The sequence below is a fragment of the Gossypium hirsutum genome, chromosome D06 (assembly GCF_007990345.1).
Source record: "Gossypium hirsutum isolate 1008001.06 chromosome D06, Gossypium_hirsutum_v2.1, whole genome shotgun sequence".
Lineage (NCBI taxonomy): Eukaryota > Viridiplantae > Streptophyta > Magnoliopsida > Malvales > Malvaceae > Gossypium > Gossypium hirsutum.
In genome coordinates this window covers 37095319-37106809 of record NC_053442.1, presented here as the reverse complement: position 1 = coordinate 37106809, position 11491 = coordinate 37095319, and the positions used below count along the sequence as shown (strand labels likewise).

Genomic DNA, 11491 nt, shown 5'->3' with positions numbered 1-11491 from the left:
CCTAACTGTGTCTTAAAAGTAGTTCGATAGGCCCATAGTGCATCATCGAGCCTTCGAGACCAATCTGTTCTATTAGGGTGCACCACCCTCTTATAATACCTTTGATTTCACGATTCACCCTTTCAACTTGCCCATTTGACTGTGGGTGATAGGTAGTAGCAATCTTATGCTTCACATCATACTTGTCAAGCAACCACTTAAGCCACTTATTTACAAAGTGAGATCCTTCATCGCTAATTATAGCTCCAGGAGTCCTAGACCGTGTAAATACATGCTTATGTAGGAATCACATGACTACTTTATCATCATTTGTTGGGTACGCCTCAACTTCAACCCACTTGGATACATAGCCCATAGCTACCAAAATATACTTGTTCCCACAGGAAGAAGGAAACAGGCCTAGGAAATTAATGCCCGTTACATTAAATAGTTCAACCTCTAAAATATTTGTCAAGAGCATCTCGTTCCTCTTTGATATGTTTCCGGTTCTTTGGCATCAATTGCAGTTTTTCACATATGCATAAGCATCTTTAAACACTTAAGGCCAAAAGAATCCAACTTGTAAAATCTTCGCTGCTGTACGGGAACCACCAAAGTGTTCCCCACTCAGAGGTGAATGGCAGTCGTACATAATCTCATCAATCTCACTTCTAGCTACGCACTTCTTAATTATGTTATCTGCACATAGTTTAAATAAAAATGGATCCTCCCAGAAATAACACCGACTATCATGATGGAATTTCTTCCTTTGTTGGTACGTCATTTCTCGAGAATTATTCCACATGCTAAATAATTGCAAAAATAAGCAAACCAAGGTTTTTCATGAATTTGACTTACCTCGAAGATATGCTCATCAGGAAAATTCTCATTAATTAGAATAAGTGAATAAGTTACCTCATTTTGTTCCAACCTCGATAGATGATCAACTACTTGATTTTCAACATCTTTTCTACCTTGGATCTCAAGGTCAAATTCTTGGAGTAAGAGTATCCATTGAATTAGCCTCGATTTAGCATCTTTGTTCGTGAGTAAGTTTAACATCCCAAAAATCAGCCTAGAAGAAATCACGTTTTGGAACCAAAAGAGGTCATCCCTTGATTTGAGTTTAGACTTTGTAAATTCTTGGCAATAAAATTGGTTTGGTTCAGTGGTTAAGTGTTTTGGGTATGTGTGTGAGGTTCTGGGTTCGAATCCTATTTCTTGAATTTTTTTCATTTTTCGTAAACCCTTACCTTTGAACATGTGGTTTATAAGTAATTGTGTGCACTTGATATCAAGAATGAGCCTACTAGTTCAATAGTCAGGCATTTGTACACTCTTTGGTCTTGTGTTCGAGTCTTGGGAAAAGCTATAGAGATATTGTTTATACTTAACTACCTTGTGGGGTAGTTTATTTTAGTTAATTAAACTTTCCCAAAACTATTTGTGATCTATGCGTATGTTTACTATGTGTGAATCTAAGTGAATAAGATCTATCAAAACGTAATGTGCTACTGTTTGATGAGTAAGAATTATCCAGGTACGATCTGTAGTTTGTTAAATTTACTGGAATGCCCCTACATTATTCTGTTGACGAAGAATATGCAATATCTGAATATGTTAGATTGATAGTTACTGATTTTAATTTGTAACCGTGCATGCAACTTCATAGCTATCTGATATGGTCTGTTGAGGTTTGATAAGTCTGTTTTACAAAACATGGACTCCCACATTTTCTGATTCTGTTATTGAGAGATAGCATGACTTACATACTCATTACTCTGATTTTGAATAAGCATACCATGACACACTGCATGAGACTTGGGTTGATGTAAAAGGAGGAAGTTTCTACCAGTTTAATGATCTGCATTATCTGGTGGTTTGTCCACACTTCTATTTCGAAAATTCGACTGTACTGTAATGGGTTGATCACATGTATTTGATTGGCAGTTTAATTGCGTATTGATAAGCCATCATTGCCGGATAACCCGGGATGACTTTGTTTGTGTGCTTTGGATGGATAAGTTCAGGGGAGAACTCTATCTTGGTGTGTAGCAGAGTTTGGGTAGAATGTTTCTTATAAATCGGCATTCTGATCTATTTGAAAATACTACATCTGCATAAACATACATGCTTTGTCTGCTCTGTTTTGTTGTACTCTGTTCTATTCTATTTTATTGAATTCTGCTCTACTCTGTACCATTTGGCTCTATTTAGCTCTATTCGATTTTGTATTGTATGATTTATTTTGTTATGCTCTATTCTATTTTATCTTTGTACTGTTGAACCACCTTTAATCAAATCTCTATAATGCTTTAGATTTGTCCGTACTGGTTATACAACTGCTCTTAAGTTCTTTGCATTACTATGATTTGTATAGTATGCTTTGCTTATTTTTATCGAGTCTTGATATACATGGTGACTCGTAACTCACCTTTTGTCTTACCTTTATCTGTTCAGGAAAAAATTGGATTTAGGATCAGACAACGTATGGGAGCTTGGATTGTCTTTCACTGTAATAAATGTGATATGATCTTTTGGGTTTCTAAGTTGTCTTTGGATTTGCCTTGCTTTCCTGTTGATAATTTTGTCCTTATCAGTCAATTTCTAACACGAAACTATACAATCACCTAAACCGACAAAGATGAATTTTTGGTTTCGAAGTTAAAATCTCAGATAGAAATCAGTTGTCAATACATTGGTGTAACTCATCCAAGTTCGGCTTAAACTTTTAGGTCGAGTTTGGGGTGTTATGTAAGTACTTAATAGGCGCATGATCGATAAACACTGTAACTTTGGTACCTATAAGATATGAATGGAACTTGTCAAAAGCAAAAAATGTAGCAAATAGTTATTTTTCAATTACCGTATATTTAATCTGGGCTCCTGCCAAAGTTCTTGCATAGTAGGTAGGGTGAAACACTTTGTTCCTTCTTTGACCCATCATAGCTCCAACAGTGAAATCGCTTGCATCACACATCAACTCAAATGGTGAGTTCCAATAAGTTGTAACAATTATTGGGGCTGAGATTAACTGATTTTTCAATTTCTCAAAAGTTTCTAAACATGCTTTGTTAAAATAAAAAATAATATCTTTTTGTAAAAGCATATACAAAGGTTTAGAAATTTTTGAAAAATCCTTAATAAATCTACAATAAAAACCGGCATAGCCTAAGAAACTTCTAACTCCTTTTACACTAACTGGGGATGGTAATCTTTCAAGTATGTCCACCTTTGCTTTATCCACTTCAATTCTATTTTTGGAAATCTTATGTCCTAAGACAATTCCCTCATTAACCATAAAGTGGCATTTCTCCCAATTAAGGACAAGATTCGTCTCCTCGCATCTTTTTAGTACCTTAGCCAAATTACTTAAAAAAATATCATATGTGTTACCAAAAATAGAAAAATAATCCATGAAAAGCCCAACAAAATTTTCAACCATAATAATGAAAATTGACATCATACATCGCTGAAATATTATGTGCATTACATAAGCTGAAAGGCATTTACCTAAAAGCAAATGTACTGTATGGACAAGTAAAAGTAGTTTTATGTTGGTCTTTCAGGGCTACAAATATTTGGTTGTATCCCGAATATCCATCAAAAAAACAATAAAATTCATTACCTGCCAGTCGATCTAAAAATTGATCCGTAAAAGGCAACAAAAAATGATCCTTATGTGTCTTTGTTCGGCTTTCTATACTCAATACAGATTCTCCAACTTGTGACAGTTACTGTTAGCATTAACTCATTTCATTCATTTTTGACAATCATGATTCCACCTTTCTTTGGTACACATTGTACCGGGCTTAACTAAGAACTATTTGAGATGGGGTAAATAATTCTCGCATCTAACCATTTTATTACGTCCTTTCATACCACTTCTTTCATGATAAGGTTAAGTCTCCTTTGCCTATTAATTTTACCTTTTTCACCTTCATCAAATAATTTTATGTATGTAGAAGGAAGGACTTATACCTCGTATGTCAACTATGGTTCAACCAATTGCTTTTTTAAATTTCTTTAAAACAACCATAAATTGCTCCTCTTGATGTTCTGTCAAGTTCGCTAAAACAATCACAGGCAAAGTAAAACTATTACCAAGATTAACATATTTTAAATGGGATAGAAGTACCTTTAGTTCGAGTTTAGGAGTTTCCTCGTTTGACAACTTGGGTTGTGTAAATTCTCGAACTTCTAACTCTAGTGGTTCAAACCTTAGTGGTTGAGCATAACTCGGATTGGATTCCATTAAAACCAAACCTTCATTACATTTTCAATATTCGAATGGTTTAGACCCCAAAGTGTTCTCCAATGGGTCTTCTTTAGAATTGCTTTCCATAGAAACTAAGGTTTCTAATTCCTCCATTACTAAAAATTCCTCCATTGATAGAGAAATTTCATTGCTTTCAGAAAGTTAAATGTTACCTTATCATCTTGAAATCACATGATGAGTTCGCCTTTTTGCACATCTATCAATGTTGTTTTCGTGGCTAGGAAAGGTCTCCCAAGGATTATCAGAACTTCCTTTTCTTCTTCAAAATTCAATACAATGAAGATAGTAGGAAAAATAAATTTATCAACTCTTACAAAAACACCTTCGATCTTCCCTTCAGGATATGCTAACGATCGATCCGCTAGTTGAAGTGTCACAGTAGTAGGTTTTACTTCACCTATTCCTAACAGCTTGAAAATAGATTTGGGCATCAAGTTGATGCTTGCGCCTAAGTCGCATAAAGCTTAACCGTAGTAAGATTCACTGATGTTGCAAGGTACCGTAAAGCTTCCAGGATCCTTCAATTTTAGAGGTAGCTTATTTTTTAAGAACGCACTACACTCCTTCGTCAAAAATGACAATCTCATACTCACACAGTCATTTCTTGACTAAATATCCTTTATAAACTTCACATAGTTGGGATTCACTCTAAAGCCTCCACCAATGGAATGTTGATGTGTAAATACTTTAAAACATCCAAGAACTTCTTGAATTCTACCTCTTGTTTCTACTTATTCTACTGAAGCATTTCAAGATATGAAACTTTAGGTTGATATGGTCAACTTTTTTGAGGAGGTAAATTTCCAAAAGTAGGTGTTAGCTTTTCAAAATTCACTAGTTTAGGGTTTACCTCATCAGTTTTCTCAGCATCTGATTTTTCTAGTGTAGGAACTTCAACTGTTGGTTGACTTTCCTCCTTTTTAGTAGGCTAATCTTCAAACATAACCTCCTTAGGTTCCAAAATCTTACCACTTCGTAACTCAACCACCATGCAATGTTTCTTACCAAAATTTCTCGAATTTTCTATATCGCTTGGTAAGGCTCCTTGCGATCTACTACGAAGCTCAGTAGCTAACTGACCCATCTGGTTCTCTAAATTTTTCAGCGTTGCTGCATGACTTTGGATCAAGGCATCATTTTTAGCCATGTATGCTTTCAACAAGTCCTCTAAAATGTTTGATGATTCAGCTTGAGGTGGTTTTGGGCTTGTTGGTTAAACCCTTGGGTTTGGTTGGGTCTATGCTACATTCGGTCCATTTCCTTGGTTATTCCAGGAAAAGTTCGAATGATTCTGCCATGAAGGATTGTAGAAGTTGGACTATGATCCTTGTCCATTTCTATTTTGATATTGGTTCCTTACATAATACACAGATTCGGGGTTTGAAGGGCAATTCATAAAAGAATGACCATCCCCACAGTATACGCAAGAAATTACATTATATTGACTTGGTGATTGAGTTGCAAAATTGTTCAAACTATTAGTGGTAAATTGTTTTAACATTGAGGAAATAGAAGATACCTAAGCAGAAAGTGAAACCAGTGTGTCCACTTCATGCACTCTGACTTCTCGTCTTCCGAAAACTGCTCGATTTGTCGGCCACTTGTAATTGTTGCTTGCGATCCTCTCGATGATTTCGTAAGCCTTGTTATAAGACTCAGACAAAATCGCACCATTCACAAAAGCGTCTACCATTAATATTGTATGTGTGTTAAGACCGTTATAAAACGTCTTTAATTGGATACAATGAGGACACCTATGAAGTAATACCTTGAATATTTCCCACGCCTCATATAAAGATTCGTAATCCATTTGTTGGAAAATAGTTATCTCATTTCACAATTTTGCGTTCTTGCTTGGTGGAAAATACTTTACCAAAAACATTTCTCTTAATTCTTGCCATGTAAATATTGAACTTGGTGGCAATGAATTCAGCCATGCTCGTGCTGGATCTTGCAACAAGTACAAAAATAGCTTCAACCTCAGTGCGTCTTTAGTTACAGCACCTAACTTAAATGAATCACTCACCTTCATGAATAATCGAAGGTGTAAGTGTGGATCTTCCGTGGGCAGACCACTAAACTGGCCCACCGTTTGGAGCATCTCAAACATCTTTGGTTTCAATTCAAATTGGGATGCCTTGATATCCGACCTTCTAATTCTCAAATTTAATTCATTAAAAAGTGGCACAGCGTATTGTCTTATGGCACGATCCCTATCATCAACAATAAGGATTGGGTTGTGCATTTGTTCAACTCTATTACCTTGTCCATCCTTTTTATTTCCAAGGTCCATCTCTACTTGTCTTTGAGCAGATCTCTCACGTTTTCTTTCTCTAAAAGTCCGCTTGATTTTAGGGTCCACGGATAATAGATAAATGATTCGATCTATGCTTATAAAACACTTAAGAATAAATAAAGAATAAAGAAAAAAGAATGCAAAAATAAATTAGTAAAGTTAAAAATTAAATAAAAATAAAAATCAAATTTTAAAAATAAATTGTCAAAGAATGATTAAAGCAATAGTCCCCGACAATGAGGCCAAAAAATTGTAATGTAGTTTTGTGTAGGTGTACACAATCCTTCAAGTAATAAGTAAGTAAAATGAGTTATCATCTCCATAGGGACTGCATAAGCTTAACCGATTAATTGCAAAACTATAAATAACAATTTGATGTAAAAACTCAATAATTTGGTTGGTGATGATTAAACAAAATAAAATTAACTAGATGCAAAGATTGATCCCCATGCAATTCTAATCTAGATGCAATTTACCTAAATGTATGAATGAATGAATTTAGGAACAAAAACAATCAATAGTAAATGGGCTAGGATAATTATATTAGTCAATTCAATTTACTTTATCATGCTTAACAATTTTCGGAAGTACTTCCACGGTAACTCGATCTTTCATGAGTTTGGAAACAAAATTAAGTCATTCCAGAGTCTTTTACTATAGGTTGCTTAGCATCTATGTAAGGTCACATGGACATTTACGTTTGCCACACTTTAATTACATAAACCTAAAAACTATGCAAGATAATAGAGCTAACTACAGATATTACGAACCTCAACTTAGTCGGGTTTAATGATCTAAATTGAGCATTGCAATTTTCAATTATGCGTCTACTAGCCATCGTCTGGTTAGAATTACTCAGCTAATCTGAGTGCACTTAATCACGTATGAATGAATTGCATCATGATATTAATTAAAAACATGATTGACTGAGGCCTAAACATGTTAAACATGAATAAAATAAATCTTATTGAATTAACATAATCATCTTAGCAAATAGGATTTAAAATATCATCGTTAATGTCCAAAATAATAAACTCAAAGAAAACATAATTAAAATAAATAACAAGATAAAAGTGTAAAATCTATTCAGTTTAGCAGACTTTTGGATCTATTCTGACTGATGCGCTCCTCCGTTCTACTTGATGCTTCTTTTGCTATGGAGTTCCTAAGGTGGCCGACCAAAGAATGCTTTTGACAAAGCTTTTGTGGCTAAAGGATGGAAGGGAAATGTACGGCTATGCAAGGGAAAGGAAAAGGAAAATAGAATATGGAGAAAAGCTAATGAGAGAAAAGAAATGAGATGTGAGGGATGAGGGATTAAGGGATTGATGCATGGTATTTATAGGTGAATGTAAGGGGTAGAGTTCGCTAAAAATATATTTGAAATTCCTCCTTTTTCTATCATACTTGGCCTGCCATAGTTATAGAAGAAGGGGATGACTTAGTCTCCTCATTTTGAATTCAAACTAAGGCTATTAATAGCTATAGGATGGACGGTTTCAACAGCAAGTTGTTGGGCTAAATTCTTATTATTTTTCAAATGTAAGGACCTTCAATTAAATACCCCAAAGCTTGCTTTTTGGCAACCATCTACTTGTGCCAAAACTGGGCTTTAGTTTCCTCTTGTTGGACGGTTTCTTAGTACAATAATTTAGCAGACATGTCCATCTTTTAACACCTTTTTTACTGGGTTAAATTATCAACCTTATGACCCAAATTGAATGGTCTTGGCTCCACATGAATTAATTTGTGGATGTCCATGTTCATTCACATTAATCACATCTTCAATGGTCCTCCTATATAGTGAAAAATCACATATTAATAAATTAATATGAAATAATATAAAATATGTACAAAAATCATGTAATTAAGCACAATTTCACATAAATTATAAATTCATGTCCAATATTAATAATTAAGTAAAATTCACTTATTTTAATAACAATTACTCAAGATAAACATATATATATTTGAAAAAAAGACCTAAAATGGTCAACTTCAATTAATAGCATCAACCATTAGAAAATCATGGATTGTGGTAGGGTAATCCAACCCAAAATTCAAGTTACAATTATTTGTAATAGCATAATAGCTCATAAAATTCGTAGCCTTATTACAATTGTGATTGACCCATTTGAACTCTGCATTGTTGATCATATCCTTGGATTTAAACAAATTGTTAATACGTTGCCCCATAATTGTGATATCCACTCTTCGATTCTTAATTTTGTTTGCCAAGCTTGCGCAGTCTGTTTTAAAGATAGCTTTACCTATGTTCAGGGATCTCACCACTTTAATGCTTTCTTCAAATGCACATAATTCAGCCCACTCAACCTGCATCCTATCCTCTTTAAACCCGTAGCTCCCACCCATAACAAAACCTATAGAGTCACGGGTAAGAACACCAAACACTGTTTTGTCATTAATAATAGCTGCATCAAAGTTAATCTTTACTTTATCAGTAGGGAGTTTCTCCCACTTTTTATCCACAATGTGAGGCAGTAAGATTGGTCTGTTGATCATGTTGTGAATACGAAACTCCTTACTAAGACTTTTAGGTCTCTCCCATATAACCCAAGTAGCTTCCTCCTTACCCTGAAAAAGCACGTTATTTCGATTATTCTAGCTGTTCTATAAAATAGTGATAAAATCGGTCATGGATTTCTTATCTAGTACCCGCATCGCCTCTTTCCGACAGTCAGTACAGCTGGAGTAGTCATTATTAATAATTCTCCCATCAAGCCCCCCAATGGTAAGAATAGCCTGGGCATTTGGGAAATCCTTGAGAGCATGAACAAGGGTTTCTCTCTTTTCACTACACCTAAAGCACTCCCTATCAGCAGTCTGATGAATCAATTTTATCTTATCTTTCATAGAGAGGAACTCGTGACCCAGCCGCCAAGCGAAAACCCTAATTTTTAGGAGAGTTTTAAGTTTCCAAATTGTTTTCCAAAAAAATCTATGAGGCCCCATGCCCAGTTGTTTGAGAAGAAGCCACGAGTAAGTTGTTTTAGAAGTATAAGAACCATGAGGGTTTTGGAACCAAATCATGCTATCATTCGGACCGTTGGGGAAGAAAGGAAGGTTGTATATACGCTGCCCCATGCATCTGTTGTATATCTCATGTACTCTATTATTATTCAAGCATGTACTCTCCTTATTCCAAAGCTCGTGCACTTTCCTTTCATGGACAACCCTTCGAAACCCCAGTTGTCCTTGTGGATATCAATATTTGAAGACCCTATTTGCCACCCAAACCCATTTTTAATACCCTGGCGAGAGTAGCAATACTTTTCCAAGTGAACAACGGTTTGTCCACCTTTTTAGAGTGAAATAGTTCACCTTTGTGGAAGTATTTAGAAATGAGAATATCATAGCATAATGTGTCATTGATCGTAAGTAGACTTCACACCTGTCTGCCAAGAAGAGCTATGTTAAATAGTCGAATGTGTCTAAAGCCAATCCCTTCCATTCTTGTAGGGAGGCATACTTTGTCCCAAGCTAACATAGCCCACCCACACTCTTTATCTTTACATGCCCACCATATTCTTCGCATCTTTGCTTGCATCTCCTTAATAGAACCCTTAGGTGCAAGGAAAATAGACAATGCATAAGTTGGAAAAGATTGTACTATAGATTTAATAAATATTTCTCTGGCCCTGTAGGAGAGGAGTCTCTTTGACCAACTATTAATCCGGCATGAGAAACAATTAATAATGCTAACGAATGCCATAGACTTTTTCTTTCCAACATGGAGGGGAAGACCGAGATAGTTTGTAACAACCCATTTTCAATGAAATTGGAATAGTGATTTCGGGACCACAAATCCAAAGTTAGAAAATTTATTATTATTTTATTGCCTAAAATATGATAGAAATACCTTATAAAAAGGACAAAATAGTTGAAAGTGCAAAAGTTGAGTTCTATTAGCTAAAGGTATTAAATAGCTATAGAACTTTAAAGTAGAGACCCTTATATGGTAGTTATCCCATTAATGAGTTAGTGGATGATAATGGCTTGGCAATTTGTGTAATTATTAAAGATTATAAAGGTTAATTAATTAATTAATAAATAAATGATAAGTAAAATCAATATAAAATGAATCATCATCTTCCATTATCATCTTGGTAACAAAATTAAAAGAGAAGATAGCCATTGAAGTTTCAAAACATTTGGCAACCCTATTTCCTTCAATTAAGCATGTGTTTTGTCCTGTTTTTGATAATTTCTATGTTTCCAAGATCATTGTAGCTTAATCTAGCTAGCCCGGGGACTAATTTGTGAAACTGCTAAAGTACTTGAGTTTTGGCATTGAGGAATATGTTAGGGTTTTGAAGTTTAATTGAAGAAAATGAATGGTTGTTGTTAGATAAACAATTTTTGTAAAGGAATTTTTGATGAAATTATCAATTAGAGATTAAATTGAAAAATGTGATAAATTATGTGGTAAAAGTGTGAACTTGTGAAATATATGGGTTGGTATAACTATGTTTATAATTCAGCTAGGCTTGGGTAAGGATAAAATTGAATGAATTTCATTTTCCGAGCCTAGGGACTAAATTATAAAGAATTAAAAGTATATGGGCAAAATGGTAATTTTCCAAAAACTGTGTTAGACTAAATTGAATGTGAATTATATTGAATTGAGTTAAATTCATTCGTATAGATCTGGTTAGACCTTGTACGACATTAGATCGAGGCAAAGAGAAAATCTCAGATTAGTTGCCTCCGTATCTACATACACTCATCGAGGTAAGTTCGTGTAATTAAATTGTACATTTATATGTTTTAAATTGAATTATATGTTTTTGAAGTGTGTAATCATTATATATGAATACCGGTCACATATCCATTGACGTACAACGATTATCGAGCCCCGTTTGAACCTTAGGAATTCGTAAGATACAAATGACATGTCATTAGAGTTACCAATTTCA

General features: G+C 34.6%; 1 non-coding gene across 1 annotated transcript; it reads left to right on the top strand.

Annotated features, from left to right (window-relative positions):
* The first annotated feature begins 5997 nt into the window (after positions 1 to 5997).
* On the top strand, positions 5998 to 6101 carry LOC121218880 (small nucleolar RNA R71). The gene has a single exon (XR_005915362.1). It is a non-coding gene; the product is annotated as a small nucleolar RNA R71 (small nucleolar RNA).
* Positions 6102 to 11491: the final 5390 nt, after the last annotated feature.